The sequence below is a fragment of the Astatotilapia calliptera genome, chromosome 14 (genome assembly GCF_964374335.1).
Source record: "Astatotilapia calliptera chromosome 14, fAstCal68.1, whole genome shotgun sequence".
NCBI lineage: Eukaryota > Metazoa > Chordata > Actinopteri > Cichliformes > Cichlidae > Astatotilapia > Astatotilapia calliptera.
Window position 1 is genome coordinate 23,330,509 of NC_137435.1, and position 24,167 is coordinate 23,354,675.

The window sequence follows — 24,167 nt, forward strand, 5'->3', positions numbered from 1 at the left end:
GGTTTGTTTTGAAATAACACAATGCGACTGACTGATGTTTGCCACAGATGTCTTTGAAAGACTTTCCATAAACAGAGCCTGAGGGGAGCATAAAATGTGCTGGACTCTGCATTTTAAAAAGTTTTGGGGGTGAAACAGGCACAGGAGCCTTTCGCAGTCCTGTCGAATCAGCTCTCGGATAAATGAACTACCGTGACTCCCAATCTATCACTATAGATTCAGCCACATCCTTTCTGCAGAGCATGATGTTTGCTCTGCTCCCCGGTCAATGGATTGAAAATGCATCCTTCGCCAAGTGGCCACATCGCCGTATCAAATCGAGATGAAATGTCACTGTAGCTCAGAGCAGTGTCAACTCACGACACCCTCTGCAGTCACCAGCGAAGTATTTAGTATTTAGTATTTATTTATTGTCATTGTCAAGAACAATGAAATTGCGTTTGGGGCTTCCATACAACCCAAAAAAAAGAAGAAAATAATAAATACCCCTTAAAACCCAAGTGTACATATTTAACCCAGTGTGACTCCAATGCAATAAGACAATCCTTAGCAATAATGTTCGTAGAAATTCAGACAAAGACCTGAGAAACATGACAAAATACAACAATGCAACCCATTCAAAGTCTTCACGTTGTTGTGACTGAACGGGAAGCATTGTGTTATAGGAATGCAGAGGTCAAAATTCCCTGATCAAATGTGAAGTGCTGCCTGAGAGAGAGGAGTGTAGCAGACAGCGCTCTGTCAGTCCTGCTGACGGCAGACGGGGTGGATGCCTCGTCATTCCTGTGTTCTGATCTGACCTGTCAGTAGAGATTCGTGCAGTGAAAATCTTCTCTAGCCAGAAGTGCCTCCTCCCCCTTCTGACTCAAAGCTTGACCCGAATTAATAAGATGGATGGTTATAAATTGTTCTAAAATGCTTGAACCTGCCCATTAATGAGTTTGTGATGCTGCTCAGCTCCCACTGTTTGTCAGATGATGCAGTGAAGGAACTTTTAACCACGTTTTTATTATGGGGGGCAGTCTCTCTGGTTAATATTATGTAGCAGTACCGATCCAGCCAGAGTGTTCGTGTTCTCCTTAATGCATGCCCTCTTACTTAAGCTTCCAGTTCAATGTGTACCGAAGCTCTTCAATTTCCCCAAGCCCTTGCAATTATGCAGACAAAAGAGTATGAGCCATGTGATTGTGTTCTACTGCAGAAGGTATATTACCTTTTTAAGGTGTCAACGAGAGTTCCTGAGGGAGAATATAATTGCAGCTTGGGCAGGATTCAATAGTTAGAGCATGTAAGAGGGATTTTCCTGGTGTTTGCCTGACTGCACCAGTGGCCACATTTGACTTCAGACTGTGAGTGCAGTTGTGGAGTGAAATATGTAGGTAACCTGATACATCATCAGAGGTCAGCGCTGCTGCAGAAGAATTCACAGGCCGAAGCAGAATCACTCTGCCCTGCCTTTTCATCTGGGACCATTATTGGGAAGAAATTTTGACATGCAAATTAAAATGTGAGTGTGCTTTTGTTACACTCTGATTCTGAAATCCAGCAACGATGGAAACAAACAAAACTGCATGAAGGCATTCAGTAGCATCTTCACTGTCATTCTCACCAGTTAGAATAACAGATGTCACCTCCAGCAGATTACGTCAGCTCTTGCTATTTTACCTCTACTGTGTGGTAAGCCAACAATTAAATGATGAAAACTCTTGTCTGAGGGAATAAGCACTTTTCTGAGCCAGTTTTTTCTGTAGCTCCTTCTCGTGTCAGGGAAAAACAGATTGCATTGTGTAATTTTATGATGATTCATTCTTTGGATCAAGTTGGTTAGCATGCAAATGTTTTCTCAAAAGTCAGATCACAGATATACAGATTAAAGCTGAACCAATCAGTCATTCATTTATGGGCTTCCATTTTCTACAGGGGATTTTGGCTTATTTTTGTCATCTCTTATTTTTCTCGAGCCAAATAAAAGCGCTACAAGTCACCAACACCACATGCACAGTCGAGAAGTCCAGTTCAGTGGCTCATATTAGCTGAGGTTAAGCCTAGCAAACTGCTAGTAGCTACAGCTTCCTGTGCTGCCAGCCAGCTGTCACTGTTTTAGGCCCATTCCACCCGCCGTCATCGCCCTCGCAAATTGCGTTGAACACAGAAAGTGACGTCACATCCACCGCCGCAAGCCACGCGTTCACTATGCGGTTTCTGTCGTGCACCTCTCAATCAGTCAAGTGACACAGCTGAAAGCAACAGTGTATGAGCTTGCTGGGTTTCACTGCCATGATATTATACAGAGGGAGATGATGCAACAGTTTGAAAAGATGAAACTTTCTTGAAAAAACAACTGCAATTTCTTTACTTCCCATTTTGATTTCTTCTGCTTCTCTTATGGATGTTTTGCCTGAGTACTGACACCTGTTATTCAAGACAATACTGCAGTGAGTACTGGTATAAATGGTGGCAACATCACTGTTCAGCAAAATAATTGTCCCATAAGTGCACATGTCCATCATGTATAACTCTAAGCCCTGATTATTAAGCTAAAGATCATCCCTGTATATTTGTCATATAGTAAACCTGTTCATTTCTGCTCAACAGTCTAGCATATTAACATGTAACTTTATCGGAATTGACCCACTTTCAGAGCCAAACTAAAGCAGCTTTAAAATTGCAGGTTTATTTGCACTTTTTTAGCCCCCACAAGTTGCTGCCCACATATTAACTCAACATAAAATATGTATGACATGTACATAACATACCTGTTATGTATCAAAAGATTTACTAAGGATATTTGGTTTCATTTTCAGTTTGTAAGATAAGTGTGCATAGGGTATTTGATTGGTTTTTATGACAAGCATCACTGTGATGCAACATCTTAACATTTGGCTCAAACCACTGAGATACCACCAAAGCTGTTAGCATGTTCCAGAGCTTTTGTGGATATGGGGCAAGTTATCTGAATATTAAATATACAAGCACAGTAACTTACTCTGAAGTGCGAGCATACATGCTACAATCAAGACTGTCTCCTTTTGCAGCGTATCATTAACTTAAAAACTGTAACAATGCTCTCTGAAGCGCTGAAGAGAGCAGAGGTGTTTTTTCCTTCACAGTAGTCACATGGAGTATGATACTGTGAAGGAACAAACTAAAGGAAAGAGAGTGATGAATATTTCAGACGTCAGGCTTTTTGGCTTTCTGAAGTGACTGCTACAGCTATGATAAGAGAGCTCATAAACATTCAGCACGGGAGAGTGACTAAACTTAAAGCCATGGAGCATGTCATCGCCTTCAAAGTTTTCCAATGACCATTTACAATCTCACCTTTTTGTCAGTGCAATGCACGCAAGCAAATGATAGGCAAGGCTGCGGGGACACGCAATACAGTTACACAAGAGGGAAACTGAATCACTCCTTGACTGTTTCTTGAACCCTCACAGAAGTTGGAAATGACCCAGAAGGTTGAGTGACAAATGTGCAGATGAAAGCCATCTAGAGAAAGATAGAGCCGGCTTCACTTTTGGGAGTGAATGTGCTATTTACTGTAACGATACTGCACATGTGAGCACATGGCATATAATTCCCTCCAAGGGTAAAAGTCTAAAGGGATGAAGTACACAGCAGATTTGAGACTGGGGTCAAACAAAACATATTTATTTATTTACTGTCACTGAAATAGCTCTCATCAGTATTTGAAACATTATATTAAGGTCAGTGCTGCTTTTGAACAGAGGCTTTTATCTATTTATACCACAGAGGCCAAGTGAGATTGTGGCTGTTACACCTGGCAGCACCTTAAGCCTGCTGGTTATTCCTGCACAGCTTCACGGCTCTGCCTCTGGCTGGACACTCTTCACAGGGATCAGTGTATTCCAGAAATGGTGTATGTGATAGTGTTGTGTGTGTTTGTGTGTGTGTGTGTGCGTGCGTGTGTGTGTGTGTGGCAGAGGGGAAGCAAGGTGTAATATTACCAGGGGATTGCCTATAAATCCTTAACCTTCTACTGCCCTCTGACTCTGAAGTCCTCTGTGGGTGGTGGTGGGTTTGGGGTCAGTGGGAACATAGTGTCAAGAGAACATTTAGGCAAGAAATTAAAAAAAAACTTTGGTGATTTTGTTTTCTTCCTGTTTAATAAATGTATGAGCTGATTCCAGAATATGAAGAGTCTGATTTAAGAAACGATTTTACATTTTCTAAAGGCAGGTTAAGTGTTTTGGGACCTCACTACCGAATTTATCTCATATCCTGGCAAAGGCCCTGACAAAGTTGTCATTGACTTCAGCACTGAAAGTTCAGTGTTGCCTGCTTTTGTTGCAGCCATATATCTGGGCAGATTTAACACCTCTGGCTCTAAGCCAGGAAATGGAGGAGTTATGAATGGATGCAGTTATAACATTAGTGGTCAGACGGCTGCAGTGAGGCCTGATACTTTCCAAGAAACAGCTGCTACAGGAATTATATGTCATTTCTTGGGTGTATACTTTATTACTATTTACAAAACTAGATAGACTGTATATAAAAGATGGACAAAAATTGATATGAAGCCTAAATGTCAGCAGTTTTCCCACCACAAACTGGCCAGATGTGGACAAAAGGACAGAGTTTTCACTAAAGTTGGAAAGCTTTGTTATACGGTACAGTTGCTCTATCTGTGTTCTGAGCTGACACTGGAACCTGATCCCTAGACATATAAAATACTTGAATTTTGAACATCAAAACCAGAGCACAGATGTCTTGGATGTGCCAGTGCAGTTAGCCAAACAGGAAGCAATGCTAATATGTCAGATAATTCATAAAAAAGGCTCAAACATGGCAAACATGATTGAGAGGTGCAAATCAGCTACTTGATTTAGCAAATACAAGTCACAGGAATTACCTGTGTCCGCACCAAGCTGCCAGTCTCAAAGCAGCCATAACAAGACCCTACATTTGAAGCCCCTGTTCACATATGGAGTGATCAGTTGCTTTCTTCACTCCTATTAATAGGCACTTAAAGTGCTCACCTTGAAGCTGAGAACACTTGTGGATTGAAATTCCATTGACAGCTCTGCTCGTCTCCTCGTGTTTATGCCCTTCAAGCCTTAACAAAGACAAGCTATGAAAAAGAAACAAACAAAACAAAACAAAACAAAAACACCAGATATAGCAATTTTAATTGGGTAGAGACCAAAGCACCATCTGTAACGACCTCTAATCATGTTGTGGTTGTGAAATTAGCCTCAAGTGGTTAGTCAAGGAATTGCATGGCTGTGTTTCATTATACTCTGTATTTTTACTTTTTTAAAATACTTTTTATGTTTTAGCTGCGGAGCATCTGTTGCATAGTCTATTGGAATCAAGCCTTTCAAATGCATGTATTTTGAAGGATAAATTTGAATATAGTAATAATAATTTTGATAAAAGAGGAATATATTAAATAGTTTTTATAAAGGAGGAAGATTGAGAGAATTCCTTCTTGTGGATGTGCATATTAGCTTTTGAACAAGAGATTCCTTTAAAGCTCAGTCACTGTTCTTTTGGTGTTCCAGTAGGTGTACTGGCCAGCAGGTTCCACACAGAGTCACCAGTCTTCTCTTAACACAGCACGAAGCACAAAGTCTGACCGCGATAAGGGTAAGACAACAGCGCGAGGCAAATAAATAGTTCTTTTGATTTAACCTGTGCCAAGCTTTTCTAACGCGCCATCAGTCCCAGCTGCCTTGTGTTGCCATGGCAACTGATGGTCAGGCTGAGCTCAGCACAGTACAGTTTTGGTCTTGAGAAAACCATAAACAGGAGAACAAACAAAGACTGCTCTCCAAAGCTGTGATGAGAAGAAAAAATAAAAACACACACACACACACAGGGTTATGTTGATACCAGCCTGTGTACTGTCACAAGCATGCAAATTATCTCACTTGAGTGAAGCCTCTGCTACATCCATCATTCACAACTCGTGCTATTTCATTGTGTCAGTGCACACAGCGTGCAATTAAACTGTATACCTCGCAGAATGCACGGAGGGTGTCGGGAGATTATTGCTGTAAAATCGGCAAATAAATCACCTCCAAGATAATTACATCACATCTTTGCTATTGGGCCTGTGGCATTTCCCTTTTCTTTTTTTCTTTAATGTGTGTATAATGAAAGGCTTACATTAAATTCAGCGTGCATCTACCCGGTTGATAATCGGCTAAATGGGTAATTATGATTTAACTGGATGATTGCGAGTTCTGAGGGCTCGGGGGCGACCTGCACACTTGACGATTGTTCTTGTAAAAGGACATCCTGTGCTCTGCGGCTCGGCCTTCATTGAGCTGTCAGGAGCTGTGGGGGACGCAGCTCTGTCAACATGCCTTCCCACCTCTGCCATCCATAGGATCGATCACGCCGCCGCCACCTCCTAGAGAAACCCAACCACCGCAGCTCCTCCAATTACTGCTGATGGGCCACATCTTTCTATCAGACTGGGTGTCAGAGCCATACGGCGCCTTTCAGAGACAGGGACAGAAAGAGGAGGGAAAGGATAGAATAGCGAGCTTGAAGTGGAAAGAAGAGGAAGGGAGAGGAAGAAGGGACGTGGTGACAGGCGTGCACAGCTGGTGAAACCGTCCATGTTAGACTTTGCCAAGACGGATGTTAAACTTAGACCCGCGTGTGCATTATTAATATTGACTACGTACACGAGAATAAAGAAGCATTTACTCACTAACTGACACGTCTGAATTAATCATAGAGGCACAATCAATTCTCTTTCATGATAAACCTGGCAGCTTCCTCTTAAATGACAGACGTCGTCAAGAATTTTTTTTTTAAGAGCCAACAGCTCAGTCATTATCTCAGGTATGACCTGACATGCCATCAAAAATTCATTAGAGGACCTAATGTTGTTTTTATTTAGCTTTTTTGTTTTTTCATCATTATTGATGTCTTTAGAATCCAGTATTTCTATCAAAAAATGTGTACTAGTGATGAACAAGGGTGATTGTTGGATTAGTTGGTAGAGTTTCTGCAGTGGAGTCCAGCAAAGGCCCCACCCTCTGTTGACGCAGAGATATAAAACAGTTTCCATAGTGAATCTTGCTGAAAATAAGCATCCACTTCTGTTTTCCCATAGCGTACTGATTGCCTTTTTAGCCTTGGGCAAGTAAATCTATGTGGATACAATATATTGTTGGGGGTCTATATACTTTAAGTGTGCATGTATGTGTGTGTGCTACATGATATGGTACTCACATGGCTCCCGGTGAGTCTTTCAGGTTTAGACTGAACTGGGAAGAATAGAACCTGCAGGGCTGTTAAAGCTTCTCTTTCGGACTCCGGGCTTAGAAAATGGTGCAGCAGTGAGTGTACATACAGAAACACGAATCTCAAACACAATCAAGGGAGGAATATCTGCAGGTGCACTTTTGTTTTTACGTTAATTGCTTCTTTGTCTGCAAGTCAGGCTTTGTTCGTGTAAGACAACTTCTGGGTTATGAATTATCGCTCCTTAATGATCGTGCGTGCAAAAAATAGCATGTGTGAAAGCAAGTGCACCCCCACCTGTGTTCTGATGGGCTACATTAGTATGTTTGAAGTCAATCAATACCAACGCTAGCCTGTCTCTGATTCCTCTCCTTGCTCCCAGAATCCAATCTTACATTTTCAGGTTTTTGGCTCTTCATCCGTCACTGTCAGATGCACAGATTGACGTGGTCACAGTGGTCATTTCGTATTAGAGCCACCGCGGCCCTCTGCGCAGTGGTGAGATTGTCTGAAAAGTGTGTCTCCCTCAATGTGTGTGTGTGTGTGTGTGAGACAGAGAGAGAGGGTGTGTTTTTAAGTGTTTGCTGTCTGGTCATGGAGCAGAACATGATAGAACAGTGGTTGAATGGTGTTAGAGCCAGCTGCTGGAGTATGGAGTTGGTGCTTGAATGAGTTTTCAAGTACTTTGGACATTTTAATACCACATCAAATGCATCACTCTGTTGTTTTAAGACTTAGTTGTAGTTAGATGCTTTACTTAAGAATGGCAGTAGCCCTTTATCACTGTTTCCCTTTTTATTTTTTAACTGTTCGAAGAGTCGATGCAGGACTGCTTCTAGCTGTGATGAGCACAAAGACATTATGCTGCCATGTAGATGCTGAGTTGTGTTTCAAGAAGCCATTGTCTTGGTCAGTGGAGGCGTGGTAAACAGTGCTGCCAGCCAATCACAGATGTAGCTCAACAATTCCGCATGTGGAAATGTAGAGATGTTGGTGGGTAAATAATAAAATGCAACAATCTCCGGCAAACATCTAAAGCACTCTAACGTCAGCATCAATGCCATTATTTGTGATGTACCACAGCTCCTATCAGCGGTGTACTGTTGTAACCATAGCTACCTATTTTGGTTTAGTGCTGGGTTTTATCTTGAACCCCTGATGACCTACAGCACAGCTTGAGATTCTTCCTTTGGTCACCCAACTGCATAACCTGAACATTATTGCTGTTTGTGCCTACTGGGTAACAAGGTCCCTTTGAATACTTAAAAATATTTTTCCTTTAGTTTTCCAGTTTCACTGGCCCTGACAGCTGTCTGTTCACATCACATTATTATTTTTTTGGTGTGTGTGTTTTTTAATTTCCCATGCTATTTTAATCATATATCTCTAAAACATTTTTTTAGAAGTCCGATATTGCTGTGGCTCTGGGAATAACCGTGACACTTCACAACCAACTCAATGAAAATAAAGTAGCATTGGTAGCACAATAATATATTGTTCCCTGTTGTGCAAGAGGTGCAGGTTTGCAGTCTTTCATCTCTGTCATGTCAAAGCACAATACAACATTGTGTGATGGAGACAGAGGGCGCGTGTTTGTGAGTGATGTTGTAGGTACCAGGAGAATACATATGAATTTACCATAGGGTTCTTTTTGCTTTGCCGATAGATGGATAGTTAGAATGTGGAAAAAATAAAAATAGTATATTCTACAATAAATAAACAACAAAGTCAGAGTAAAAGGTCCTCATACTGTGAGATAAAAAAATATACACGTACAACAGTGATATAAAAAAAACAGAATGAATTTGCATTAATAAATAATATAAACACTATAAATCTAAGAAAACGTGACAAGGAGGTATTATACAGAAATACTGAAGTAGTGTAATGTGCAGGTCGTCCTCAATGTGGGGGATATTCATCTCTGACGTCTTTCAGCCTGTCTTTGTACTAGCTGATTCTTCCACCTCAATTACAGTAGCTTCATATTCATTTCCAATGGCTTCATTTTTAGTTGTTCCCATTTTATGCTGCCGAGCGTGCTTCACATTCTTGTGCTCGGGATGAGTCCAACAGAAGGGGCATTTCCCGTGTTTTTGAGATAATTGCTTGCTCCCCTTATAAACAGCCCCTGTTGAATTTAAATTAAGCCAGTAACAAGCCTGCAGCATAGCATGCCCTCTGGATTGCACCCTGTCAATAGGCTGTTAACGTGTCCGACCCTTGTCTTATTTTGCCTCGTGTGGCATCAGCTGTTCCCCTTGTACATCCGCAGCGGCTGCCCACAGGCGAGTACAACCAACACAGTGGCAGATGAGGACGCCAGAGGAAGTCTCATCAATAATGGAGAGTGGTAGAGGAGGAGGAGGGGAGGAGGCATGTAGAGGAATTGTGGTAGAGTGAGTGAGAAGTGCAGCTGGTGTGTTTCTTTCATTTCTTCCAAATGGACATTTTGAAATGATGCTCCCCAGAGGCCACGCATAAGAGGAATGCAGCTATTAATAGCGGATGGGTTGAACAAGTTGTTAAAGTGCTTTTTTGTGATTCATTTTTTTCCCCAGGGAGCAAAACAAATAAAATAATAATTTTTCTTGGAGGCCATGCAGGTGCCTGACTTACAGCTTGACCAAAACACAGACTAGCAGATTGCACTCCATGAGACACACCCCATGAGTCAAAAAACTATTTCTTGTCTGTCAAGCAGCATGCAGCTTAAGCTGGGAACAGACACACACACACAATGATTATCTTTCCTGACAGCTGTCCAGATGCAAACAGAAAATCTGTCACACGGCCACCGAGAATGACCGCGTGGCTCTCGTAGTGTGGCAGCTCCTCCGCCCAGCAACCATCCTGCTCGTTCCTTCCCTCAATGCCCCTCATTGTATTAGCAAGAGGAGGACCATTCTTACTCACATCTCTCGTGCTCTTGTTTCCCCAGGGGCCAGCCCAGAGGAAGTGAAACTGTTGCAGGAGTTCGGATGTCACCCCCGTGTCACGGCTTCCACTCAGCTTGACCAGCTACACCCACACACAAACATATCTCTGCTCCCCGAAGGACGCCAATTAACGGCAGGCCTGAGACAAAGAGCAAGGAAGAAGGGAATACGCTCTAGGAGGCGCCTGTACCTGCAGTGGAAGGGGACAGCACTGCTTGTGAGTATCGCATTGTTCTCGTGGTGCTCGGGTGAACACATTTTCGCACAACTGATCATGTGATGCTACCTATTTCATATCTTTTTCATAGCAAAACAAAAAGAAATTGAGTTCATAAACATAATGAACAATATGAGATATGTAAGATATTGACTTTCTTGTTAGGTGCAATGCAAATGTAGCTAGAAGTGTTTTTCCAATATCACAATAGATTTTATCTGTGTGTATCTCTTAGAAACAGCTGGGCTGAACCTGGCAATCTTGCTTTGTTCTCTTTTTTCCTGTTACTTACACAGCAGCTTTATTTAATAAAGTTCTAAGTTTTAATAAAGTTCTTTTATTAATAAAGTTCTATCTTATCTTATCTTATTTATCTATTTTTCTTTTATTAATAAAGTTCTATCTTATCTTATCTTATTTATCTATTTTTCTACAGGAGAGCTAAATTTAACACTCAAAGGATGTGGTTAAATCTTTCTTACTCTCAGCCTCACTCTATCACGGCTGTCTTTCTTCTTTATGTCTTGTTTCCTGTCCAATAGAAGTTACATTTCCCAGAAAATCCAGCAGAGGAATTAGGTAGACGACAGGGGCAAAATGATCTGGCAGATCCACTTACCTCCTCTGTCTATGATCCCCCTGGCCTCTGATATTATTAGAGGTTGATATATATGTAGAGAACAGCAGCGGGAGAAGGCTGGGTAGGGGAGTAAGATGGGGAAGGCAAGGTGCAAGAGCTCAAAGACCCAGGGCTGCTGATGACAAAGCCGAGGCAATAATCTGAAGGTGTAAAAGCTGGAAATGATTAGACAGTGAGGGGAGAACAACAACTGGAAAAGATTTCAATGTTAAATCACTCGCAGACTCAGATTTCTCCTCCTTACAGCTCTCAAAGAAAATATAGATATAAATATAGATATGATGGCTCTAAGCTTTTTACTGTTATAAAACATGAGCAAAATAAAACATGTTAGCACTAGGATATCACGGATGTGCATGTAATGCAAACGCAGGTCAACCAAGTCCATTTCACACTTTGCCTCTCTAAAGCGTGAAATGGACACAAAGTTGTAGTACCAGCAGGGGGAGACAATATGTTTGAAGCCAAGAAGTCGGTAGTGAACAAGGAAGGCATGAAGTACATTCCAGTCCCTCTATGGCACAGGTGTCGAACTCCAGGCCTCGAGGGCCGGTGTCCTGCAGGTTTTAGATGTGTCCTTGATCCAACCAGCTGATTTAAATGGCTAAATGACCTCCTCAACATGTCTTGAAGTTCTCCAGAGGCCTGCTAATGAACTAATCATTTGATTCAGGTGTGTTGGCCCAGGGTGAGATCTAAAACCTGCAGGACACCGGGCCTTGAGGCCTGGAGTTCAACACCCCTGCTCTATGGCTATGGCTAGGTGGCTAATATTTACATGTAAATGTGTTCAAAATGTCTCTTTAAACACTTTTTGTGATTATTTTCATGTTAGCTTGAAATAAAATATCGCAAGTTACTACATCGCCATACTACTGCATATATGCAACCCACTGCTACCGCTTTGCAGTATACAGTATAGGTCTTAGATAACTTATGGACCATTAACTAAGATCAAAACACCAACTAATTAAACTTGCCTGATATTTAGATAAAGGGTTTAATTTATAAAGAGAAATCCAGTAGAAACAAAAATTCGTTGAAAAAAGTGGTTTAATAGAAATTCATGCTTTTGTGAAAAGGTAGACTATAAATACAGCTCTTAGATGTCCTTTTACTACAAGCAGCTATTTTCTTAGTGTGCTACTAGGTTTTTGTTTGGACAGTCAAGGTTAACAGGCCTACCATTACTTTTGATTTGGCAAAGACACAAGTTTGACATATGTTTTGTTAATTTTTTGCAAGAAGCACATCGAGAGCACAAACCATCAAGGCTGTTCACGCTCTAGGTGTTATTTACTTTCACTGATGTACTGTAGTATTTGTTTTTTCTGTACGGTCATTTGGCTTCCTTTATCCTTTTTTTAATGTACTTTAAGGTGTACCTTGGATGATGTAAGCCAAATTTTAATGGATTGTTAACATGACCCTACTCTACACCCCTACAAAGTTTTATCAGTATTCATTCAAAGCTATGGTGATTACAGTCACACAAAACATAACCTCCTTCGGGAAGGTGACAACAACAGATTAGTGCTGGATGGTCTGCCACAAACTTCTGCAAAGACATTCTTAGTTTAGATCACTGCTGACTTTTGTGAACTCTTCACTTTTCATAATCGGAAATTCCTCAACAATTATTGACTGGATTCTCATGACGTTCCCCTCAGAAACCTTTATAAATAAATTTGTGAAACTTATTTGAGTCATAAGCTGCACGATACCTTGACTTGACCCTGCAGCTCACCATGATTAGGCATCTCCTGTTTGCATTTGTGGATGCTCCAAGGCCTGTCTGGGAACTTTTTTCTGAATTAGAAAGAGAGGACAAGATCTTGCTGCTCCTTTTTTGTGACTAAAGGGGAAAAAGTTGTGCTCACCTTATCTGGAAGAGATTAGGCTAGTGAAAAAAATCATAAACGTGGCCTAATACGCTCCGTAAATGTGTGTAGTCCCCTCTGTTTTCATCTGCACCAATTTGCAGTGAATCGCCCTGCATATCACAACTGGGTCTACTAAGTGGTAATACCACATGAGTGAAAACCTCTCAGGATTTCTCCAACACGATTTAACACATAAAAAGACTGCATTATATTATAAAATCATTGCATTTATTCAGCAACAGGGTTGTGTAACCACACTGATTTCAGCATTTAGCCACAGAATCCACACAGGATCTCCTCTGCACACTGTCCACAACCATTAATTAGCGGATATCTGTGCGAGTACATGGAGATCATGGATGCAGATAAATGCCAAATGTGCCTGCTCTTGAGTATAAAGCCAAATGATATTCTTCTGTCTTAAATGTAAATGTTTTGGCTGAAAAGAAAATGACTGACTTCAGGGTAACAGACCAAAAAGCCAAACAACAAACAAGGAGCTGTGTCAAATGCACATACAGGTCCATGCATCAGCTGTAATGATGTAACTGCAGAGGTCTGTAAGTGCACTTACATATCCGCACGGTCTGTGCCGAGACTGACCATCAAAAAGCATTTAACAGACTCTAAGAGCAAGGCCTTACAATATTCAACACAACAACCTTGCACTATGCACTACATGTTTAAATGACAGTAGTTAACTTTCTTGGACTTTTTAAAGAATATTGCCACTGTCGGTGTCCTTAAAGGCAAACTGCCTCCTCTAACATGTAAAAAAAAAAAGTGGCACAACACTATAACACTTCATGATCATAGCTTTATTTACAGTCTCTCCACCAAGCTTAGAGCAAATAGCTTATGTTGGGTAATAATTTAGATAGCACTCCAAACCCCTTTAATTAGCGCCGACTAATCAACATAGCAGCTTCTCATCATAGATTTATGGACAGCCATGATTGCTGCCAGGGTGAAATTAACTCTTTCCATCTGCAGGGAACTGCTGAAAGATGCTTGGCTCAAACACACTCCTCCTTCTCACACACTGACATGAGCTTAAGCAGGCAAACACGCACACATAAACACACACATGCATATATGCAGATGAGACTTGTCTCTTCCTTCTGGCTGTCTCTGTAGAGCTGCCACACATGCTGCGTTGCGTCTCGGAGCACCAGGAGGCCGGGGTTGACTTGAATTAAACTGAGAGGATGTCCTTTCCAGATCTGCAGACGGCCACACAGAAACACCCCAGTGCAACCCCCCACCCCCAGCTCCTCATCCACCCACAAGAAAAAGACAGTCAGAAAAAGACAGAAGAAGAAAGAGCATAAGAGAGATAAATGAAAGAAAGGAGGGGAAAGAAGTGAGGCTAGAGACGGGGTGGAGAAGAGGAGAGAGTTAATAAATAAGAGGCAGGGAGAAATTGCCTGTGAGAGATAGGGTTGGGAGATGAGGTGGAGTTGGAGGAGGACAGGAGAGTAAGAAGAAGGGAAGGAAGATGAAATTATGTGCATGTGTGTGTTCATGATAGAGTTTGGCAGAGAAAGAAGAGAGTTGAGACAGTAAGCCTGGAGAAGCTCATGCCACCGGGGGCATATTGAATATACAGAAGATCCTTCTCCTTTGCCTGGTTAGTAATAAAAAAAATACACACACCAGTGGTTTATAACAATAGCTACAACATAAAGCACGCTTTTCAGGCAATATGTCATCAAAGCAACAGCCAATCATTATATTTTCAGACATGGCAGTCTACTAGTATTTAAAGAAAGAAACATTACTCAGGCAACTAAGAAGTTCCCATCTTTTTTCAAACGTGGGATTTTGATACTGTCCCTGTCACAACACTGCTGTGGTTTTCAGCTCAAGACAAGACATTTTATGACCGCACCATTAACTATTGTAACAGATTCACTGGGCAGATGATCCGAATGCTGGACATGGGCGGCAGAGATAAAATCCAAAATCGAAATCTGTAATCGACTATCTTGAGGTCACACAGGCACTCAGGCAGAGTCTGACTCTGAACAATGATCCATAAACAAATGCAAATCAGAAACAAAAGAAAACATGGAAAATATAGCTCTGAAAGCGACAGGAAAGCTTGGCTGTGAAGAATGACAAGACAATCTGGAGAGAGTGATTCATAACTACTGGCAGGTGGTGTTTAAAAAAAGCAGGGAAAAAAAACCAAGATTAGAAGTAAAACTACTGAAACTCAAGTGAGTGATTTCAAATTAAATCAGGAAGTAACTAAACAGAAACCCCAAATAATGACAACAGTAAATAACTGCGATGCACATTTTGCTTTTATACGATGAATAAATGACTCAATCAGCGACTCAGTCAACTCTGAAAGTAAACATTAATTCATAAAGATGGACTCCAATAGTCTGTGAAACACAAGCAGGGGTGAAATAGCATTACACAAAACTGAATTAAGTCTGTAAAAAGATTATTTGACATTTTTCTTTTTTGTCTGTGTTTCATTTCTAATCAAGGTTGATGTTAGAAGCAGGGAAAATGGGCAAGCGTAAGGATTTGAGTGAGTTTGATGACAAGAGCCAAGTCGTGGTGGCTGGGTCAGATCATTAGGATGCACTGTGGGAAGAAGGCAAGCCGATAGAGGCAGTGTGATGCTTTGGACAACGTTCTGTTGGAAAAGCTTGGGTCCTGCCATCCAGTATTCTGTGATGCCTGAGGCCTCTTTCAGCAGGATAATGCACTCTGCCATAAAGCAAAAATTATTCAGGAATGGTTTGACAAACACAACAATGAGTTTGAGGTGTTGATTTGGCCCCCAAATAACCCCAGATCTCAATCCAATCGAGCATTTCTGAGATGTGGTGGACAAACAATTCCAATCCATTGAGGCCCGACATCGAAACTTGCTAACATCTTGGTGCCAGATACCACAGCACACCTTCAGAAGTCTAGTGGAGTCTAAGTCTCTATGGGTCAGGGCTGTTCTTGCAGCAAAAGGCGGAGCAACACAATGTTAGGCAGGTGGTCATAATGTTGTGCCTGATTGGTGTATGATGTAAGGCTGATGATGCTTTATGTTGCTGCTCCACTGGACTCCTGTGCTATACAATTACAGCTTAAGCACATAGCTGTTCATGTGTTTATGGAGCCTGTCAGACAGTGTAATAGTGGAGTATAGGGACTCGGGTAATGAACACTTCAGTCATCAATCACAGGTAACACCATGCGCAAAACACGTGCCTTAATGTGCCTCGGTCTTTAGTCTGAATGCTGAAGCTGTGATAATCTCCTGCATTGAGGTAGATTACAGCAGTGTCTGTGTATCCTGGCCCCAAGCTGCACAACATATTTACAATAGGCAATCTTTTTGTGCATCCCACCTCCAAACATTGTTATTAACAGTAAGTGCTTTTGCTATTCTGTTCTAGCATACTGCGTCTCTCCTGTGCCCTGGATGATAAACACGTTAGAGACCGAATTTGTGTGTGTGTGTGTGTGTGTGTGTGTGTGTGTGTGTGTGTGTGTGTGTGTGTGTGTGTGTTGAGCAAGAAATTGGAACATAAATTATTAAGTGAGAATGCACCTTTAAAATATAGAAAAGAAAAAAAAGCACCCACTGTATTTTCTACTTATGCCTGCAAAGTAGGCGATCCTTGAATTTCCTGCCTAAGATGATGCAGGATGAGCTTGTTACCCTTAATACAGCAAAGGCTTTGCTCATCATTGTTGCTCTAAATCTAATGTAAGCCTTTCGCAGCATTTCTTCTGCCCTTTGTGGCACAAGCTTTGTTCTGTAATGACACTAAGCAGAAATTCGGCGGTCTGCGTTTTCTCTCATTTCAATTTAGGGCATTAGCTGCTGAATCATTCTCAGATTGATGATGCAGTTCCAGCCATGACACACTATCAAGGGAAATGGCACTTCAAAGATAATAACACATATTTGGTGGTTTTCGGAAGCCCTTAAATGCATCAATATTGACTTGGATTCCCCACCCTGTTCTGCAATTACATTTGTGCCCCTGGCATTTTTTTGTAGAGCTAATTCTTACAAACCAAGCAAGCATACAAATGACTGACCTAAAAAAATGTGCTGAAAAAGCATCTCCTATGAAAATGCTTTGTGAATGAGTTATTGTTTAGTCATTTCTACATGGTTTTCAGACTAAGAGAGACCTTCTGCACCACCTACTAACTGCTGGCTTCAGGAGTAATGAATGCCTTGTTTTACGACACGCAAGCATAAAATATGCGCAAAAATATTCAAATGTGATCTTTTCCGAAATGCTAAAAGGCCTGTGTGCAACAGTAGCTTGCAGCAGTTCTTAATGGGGATGCAAAATGTAACGCACATGTATACAGAGCAGATTCTTCAGACGTGTATGATATCGTGTTGTAAGGTTAAAAGGAGTGAAGTGTTGTGCTATGATGCAACCGCTTGCAATTTCATTGTTGTGATGAGAAATGTCTCCTATTGTTACCCTCTTAAACACTGAATTATTCAGTGCACACCAACCTAGTTTTCCGCGTAAACCAGTCGAATAAGAGATAAGATAGCATTATTGTAACAAATACACAACTCGTGCTGACAGGATGCCAAATCGTGATTAAAAACACATGTTTTCTGCCCAGAAAAACAGGTCTAAATGGGTGCAGCAGATCAATGAAAATTCAGCATTTGGATAACTCCATTCCACCTCGATCAACATGACCCAAATAACAGCAGTCTCCTCGGCATGTTGGGATATATCCAGAAAGCCAGCTGAATGTAGCGCTGTATGGTACCTGCACACAGCGAGCTCCTGCAAGATTAGATAACTAGAACTGCTTCAAGACTCAGCGAGGTCTTGGGGAATTGTGAAAGTTGGTATTGAGCTGTGTGATGAAACCCACACACGTATAGACAACATGAGGCCATCTGCGGCAGGCACAAATACAAATGTATCGACTTGTGCACTTGGACAAACCTGGAGATCATGAAGGCTTTTAAAGAACTTAAATCACCCCCAAAGCCCATCAGACCACATCAGTGTGTGGTCTGTTATTAGGCAGTCAGTGGCCAGCCCAGCTACCGCAACTTAATAGAGCAACAGCCTCAGGTGGGAGGCAAAAAAGGAATACAGCAACATCGTCTCGCTCTGCAGCTTTACAGCCCAAAACAACCCTTCCAAAAGAGCCTTTTTGTTCAGTTTTCAAGCTTAACATATGGACACTGTGTGTGTTATTTTCAAATGGGCAGCCAATTGCATTCGGAAATAGATTTTTCGAAGTTAAAGTAAAACAGGGGAAATCTGCAGAATAAACGACATTGTTATTAGTTGTCTTGCCTTAACTGTCGCAGTCCTGACGGTTGAGTTAGCCAAGAGTACTGAACACTGCCATATTACAGTTTTTCTCAAATGCTAAAACACATTTCACAAACGTTACCACCAGGTCCCCCAATGTCCAAACACAACACCCTTCTCTAAAGCTACATAAACACAACCACACCTTCCCACTGCAAAACTCAAACTCCCACACCAAGAGAGCAGCTCGAAGCTGTCAAAACTATAAACACTATACACAGCATTACACACTACAGCAAAACAATTGAAAACACAATGCTCAATTTGTGAGAAGGTTCTTTGTTTCATAACTGCCAATGCATATTTTAGAAGCTATACAGTAACGGATTGTCGTAGATCTCTGCAGAGGATTAGGCATTTAGATTTGTGAGTTTCATATGAGTAGTATAAATCTATAGAAAATCCTGCATGTACGTACACTACTGTAACACAACTCAATGCAAAAACAGAATCTATTGCACACAACAGTAATCTTGAAAACATGAACAGGGTGTGAAGTTTTTTTATTTACGTTATTCACACCACACACACACCACAATCACTGTGCGGCATCATGTCGCTGAGCTGTTGCTCGCATCTCGTCCGTAATGATGGTGCGAGGTTGTCTTGCTCTCCCTCCTGGACCTTCTCCTCTCCCATGTTGGCCTTCTCCTCTTCCTCGTTGGTCGCTCCTCTTCCTCCTCTCATTTGAACTCCTCTTCCTCATTGGCCTGCTCCTCTTCTTCCAGGGCCAGCTCTTCTCCCTCCTCTGCATCAAATTCCTCTTCCCCTGACTCTGCCTTCATCCATTGTGTTTGTTTGGAACCTTCAGCATACTGTGCACTCTGAACTTGCTTTTACATGTGGGTACAGCATTAGCAACAAGTGTCTTCAATTTTGAGTCATTGTGTGTAGTGAATGACGCCAGGTGTGTTCCCTGTGTTCAAAGATTGGTGACTGTGGCAAGCATTTTGCATCACATGGGCTTTCATTTGAGGATATGAGCAGAGTTGTTTTGCAACATGTGTTTTAGCAAGGAAAAATGTGTTTAGATTTATGAGTACAGAGGGTTGTGTTTTGTGAATTGTGTCTTCATGTGACATGTGTTTATGGTACTTGAATATGGTGGCTACATTTAGTAAATGTGTTTAGACTACTGGTCATTTGGGTTACAGGATTGGCTTTTGTGTTTTAACATTTGAGAAAAACTGTAAGAGGACACGGTGTCTTTCTGCTCCTGCACTGCCACATGTCAAGATTATAAGATGCCTTCTTGGCAGATTTGTACTTTATAGTATCGCCAAGAAATCAAACATTTTCTGTTGAAGTTAGAGCTGAGCCATACTGATGTTGTGGCCAGCTATGTTTTTAGCATGGAAAGTCGTTATTTACCCAGAATTCGCAGAAAACCGGACAAAAACTAGCCCCCTTGTGCCATTTTGTGTCTGCAGTGGGATTGCCCCCCTTTTGCTTTCAACAAATTCATATTTTAGAAGATGCAAATTGTGTGTGGATGCACAGGCGAGCAAACAAACAAATGGATATGATGATTAATAGCTGTACTCGGTTGCATTCAAGGCAGCGAGGTTGATAATGAACGGAGATATTTAAATGTTCTGAGCTCGCCAAGCATGACAAAACAAACACGCGGTAGTTCGTGGAGTGTTTAAGTTATAGACAAACACACACACACACACACACACACACACACACACACACACACTGAACAAAAGCAATTTAAGAAAAGTGTGTGAGGCTGCCTTGTCATTTAGGAATATTTTTATTATTAGGCCTGTGCTGCATGTGTTTTAAATTTTAAGTTCTGCTTGGGCCAAGATCCGCATCGAAATCTATAAACATAGACTAGTAGGCTAAACATAGGCTAATCAATAGTGGGCCGATGGAAAAAACAATCCTCTCCAATGTTCAATCAGAAGTTATTTGATAATGCAACACCACTACAGGGAGAAAGGGTCATTTCTCCTCTTGCTGGCACATACACTGCTCATGACACAGCACGAGAGAGGCGAGGAGAGAACGCCAGCCACTCAGAATCACATTAACGCACCGCCCTTCAAATTCTCCAAAGAGAGTGTGATACTTTTTGTTCAAACACTGGTTTATTCCTAGAATGATTATCCCATTTTCTTCCCTGCAAGCAAATGAATGTTAAGACATTTTGTGACAAAGACTGATAACGTGTGAGGAGTGGCAATGAAACTATGCAGGAAAATAATGAGAGCGTACACAGTCAGAAAATGAAAGCGTCCTCCATAGTTCACTGAAATGGAAAATCTTTCAAAAGAACAGTGACAATTATGAAAAAGCACATAATTAATATAAACATTTGACATTATTGTATGATTACAGAGAGATGAATGATTGTGTTAAGCAGGCAAGCTTTCTACCTGCTTAATGGTTATGCTCAATCCACCCAAATCATTTTTTAAAGGTCACAGGGCTTTAGAGGTCAGTCAGAATTTAGCAGATACATTCATCAAAGTCATGATAATATCTAATCTGCTTATGGTTCTTATTTTAAAACTGTGATAGTAATAATATTACTGGCCTTTAGTATTACTTTATAATGTGGATTTATAGGTCTTTAACCTAGAATGATTTGGTGTGGAGAGAAAGAAATCCAGGCCCTGATTCGTTTAATCTGCAGTAAAATGCATGCTCACAGTGACTGAATAGAGCTTAGGTAACACCTGATTGTACTCCAGTCCCATCCATATCATCCCCTCCAACTTTGTTATTGTCCAGCCCTCTCATCCTGGAGGCTTTACAGCTGGATGGCCTAATTGGAACCATTTCCACATATAATATGGCAGCCCCACGGGGGCTCATTATGCAGTAGATACTGGTTAGACTGACCTCAGCTATTCTTCAGCCTCTGCCTCTTCGCAGTCCTGTGGTTTAGTCCGGTGATACGGTATGGTTTCCTTCATCCTACAGGCCATTGATTACCATTTGGAGGAAAAAATTCATGCTGGCTGTGTGATCATACTGCGTGTGACTGCGTTAGCGTGTAAGTTTTTGTGTTGCTACGAGCACGATGCTGGGCACTGCAGAAATGACTCATCTCTCATGTACCAAAACTCAAAAGAAATCAATGGCTGCTGCAAAGATATACACGCTACAGCTCCAGTTTGAGTAGCTTCGTGTAAAAATTGGGACATCTGCTTGATTTATAACAGCAAAGTTTATAAATAGCAGTTTAAATGGGTAGTTTGCTGTTTTGAGAAATGTATGGCTAGAGGAGAAGACTGATTCTACTGTCACGTCTGTCTGCTAAATACAAGGCCACAGCAAGCAACCAATTAGCTTAGCACAGACAAAGTAAACAAGTGGAAGCTGCTAGCTTACCTCTGTGTGAAGGTAGCAAAATCCATCTACCAACACTCTAATTGGCAGTGTCTTTTTTTAAACCAAGACTTTTAGACTGAAGTGAAAAGCAAAAAATTGGAGCCCTGTGGTGAATCGATTCTGGCCTCTTTGCTAAGATTAGAGTTTTAGGTGCTTTTTTCACTGTTTTTCCTCACCTAGCTTAAAGTGAATAGACATCTTTCCAGAAAGAAATCCCCTTTTTTCAACTTTATTGCTGTCAGTAGTAACACACATGGACAAAAGTGCTGGGCCAACCACACAGTACACCTTTAGAACATGCTCAACTATGGAAACCCATCCCATGAAGCTGCAGCTGACAGAGGAGGCACTGCACAGTGTTAGCAACTTTCACACTCTAGCTCTGCGCTTGGCGACCCCACCCAATAACATTACAGGGAGTGCAGAATTATTAGGCAAGTTGTATTTTTGAGGAATAATTTTATTATTGAACAACAACCATGTTCTCAATGAACCCAAAAAACTCATTAATATCAAAGCTGAATGTTTTTGGAAGTAGTTTTTAGTTTGTTTTTAGTTTTAGCTATTTTAGGGGGATGTCTGTGTGTGCAGGTGACTATTACTGTGCATAATTATTAGGCAACTTAACAAAAAACAAATATATACCCATTTCAATTATTTATTTTTACCAGTGAAACCAATATAACATCTCCACATTCACAAATATACATTTCTGACATTCAAAAACAAAACAAAAACAAATCAGCGACCAATATAGCCACCTTTCTTTGCAAGGACACTCAAAAGCCTGCCATCCATGGATTCTGTCAGTGTTTTGATCTGTTCACCATCAACATTGCGTGCAGCAGCAACCACAGCCTCCCACACACTGTTCAGAGAGGTGTACTGTTTTCCCTCCTTGTAAATCTCACATTTGATGATGGACCACAGGTTCTCAATGGGGTTCAGATCAGGTGAACAAGGTGGCCATGTCATTAGTTTTTCTTCTTTTATACCCTTTCTTGCCAGCCATGCTGTGGAGTACTTGGACGCGTGTGATGGAGCATTGTCCTGCATGAAAATCATGTTTTTCTTGAAGGATGCAGACTTCTTCCTGTACCACTGCTTGAAGAAGGTGTCTTCCAGAAACTGGCAGTAGGACTGGGAGTTGAGCTTGACTCCATCCTCAAACCGAAAAGGCCCCACAAGCTCATCTTTGATGATACCAGCCCAAACCAGTACTCCACCTCCACCTTGCTGGCGTCTGAGTCGGACTGGAGCTCTCTGCCCTTTACCAATCCAGCCACGGGCCCATCCATCTGGCCCATCAAGACTCACTCTCATTTCATCAGTCCATAAAACCTTAGGAAAATCAGTCTTGAGATATTTCTTGGCCCAGTCTTGACGTTTCAGCTTGTGTGTCTTGTTCAGTGGTGGTCGTCTTTCAGCCTTTCTTACCTTGGCCATGTCTCTGAGTATTGCACACCTTGTGCTTTTGGGCACTCCAGTGATGTTGCAGCTCTGAAATATGGCCAAACTGGTGAAACAGTTTGGCCATATTTCAGAGCTGCACGCTTGACTTTTCTCAGTTCATGGGCAGTTATTTTGCGCCTTGGTTTTTCCACACGCTTCTTGCGACCCTGTTGACTATTTTGAATGAAACGCTTGATTGTTCGATGATCACGCTTCAGAAGCTTTGCAATTTTGAGACTGCTGCATCCCTCTGCAAGATATCTCACTATTTTTGACTTTTCTGAGCCTGTCAAGTCCTTCTTTTGACCCATTTTGCCAAAGGAAAGGACGTTGCCTAATAATTATGCACACCTGATATAGGGTGTTGATGTCATTAGACCACACCCCTTCTCATTACAGAGATGCACATCACCTAATATGCTTAATTGGTAGTAGGCTTTCGAGCCTATACAGCTTGGAGTAAGACAACATGCATGAAGAGGATGATGTGGACAAAATACTCATTTGCCTAATAATTCTGCACTCCCTGTATATGTTCTGCCATTTTGTGGCTAAGTTGCTGTAGTTCCACTTTGCAATAATACCACTTACTGATCGTAGAATATCTTAAAGAGAAGAAATTTTATGAATTGACTATTGCATCAGTGCCGTCCTTTTAGAGCACCACATTCAAATTTATTGAGTTCTTTAGAACAACCCATTCTTTCAATTCTTAAGATATTTCAATAATGACTTGTACTTTTGTGATAAATCTATGCCATAGGTACATCATAGCCAGCACTGTAAATTAACGTTTACCTTCACGTTTAACTACACATCGCAGTCATGTAGCCCCCAACTATTGTAACTGGCCATCAATATCTCGATTCCTTTTATGCATATCTTTTATATTTAATACCTTTAGAATAATGCATTAATCCATATTGTCCTATGGCAAGTAAACGCACAGACATTTTGTTCTGATGCGCACTAACTCGTAGATCTTCTGAATGGCAATAAAAGCTGTAGACTAGGGATGGGTATCGTTTAGGTTTTATCCGATACCGGTGCCAAATCGGTACTTTTGAAACGGTGCCGGTGCTCAAACGGTGCTCAAACCGGTGCTTAAAGAATGGAGAACACAAAATTGGTCCA

The 24,167-nt window shown here is 41.3% G+C and overlaps 1 protein-coding gene across 5 annotated transcripts in view; it reads left to right on the forward strand.

Moving 5' to 3' along the window:
* The window catches only part of b3gat1a (beta-1,3-glucuronyltransferase 1 (glucuronosyltransferase P) a), an 88,769-nt gene that overhangs the window by 21,879 nt on the left and 42,723 nt on the right, over positions 1 to 24,167 (forward strand). For all 5 annotated transcript variants that reach the window (XM_026192960.2, XM_026192959.2, XM_026192958.2 and 2 more), the window contains exon 2: positions 10,166 to 10,380. The gene's annotated coding sequence lies outside the window, so the exon portion shown is untranslated. The remainder of the gene's footprint in view (positions 1 to 10,165; positions 10,381 to 24,167) is intronic.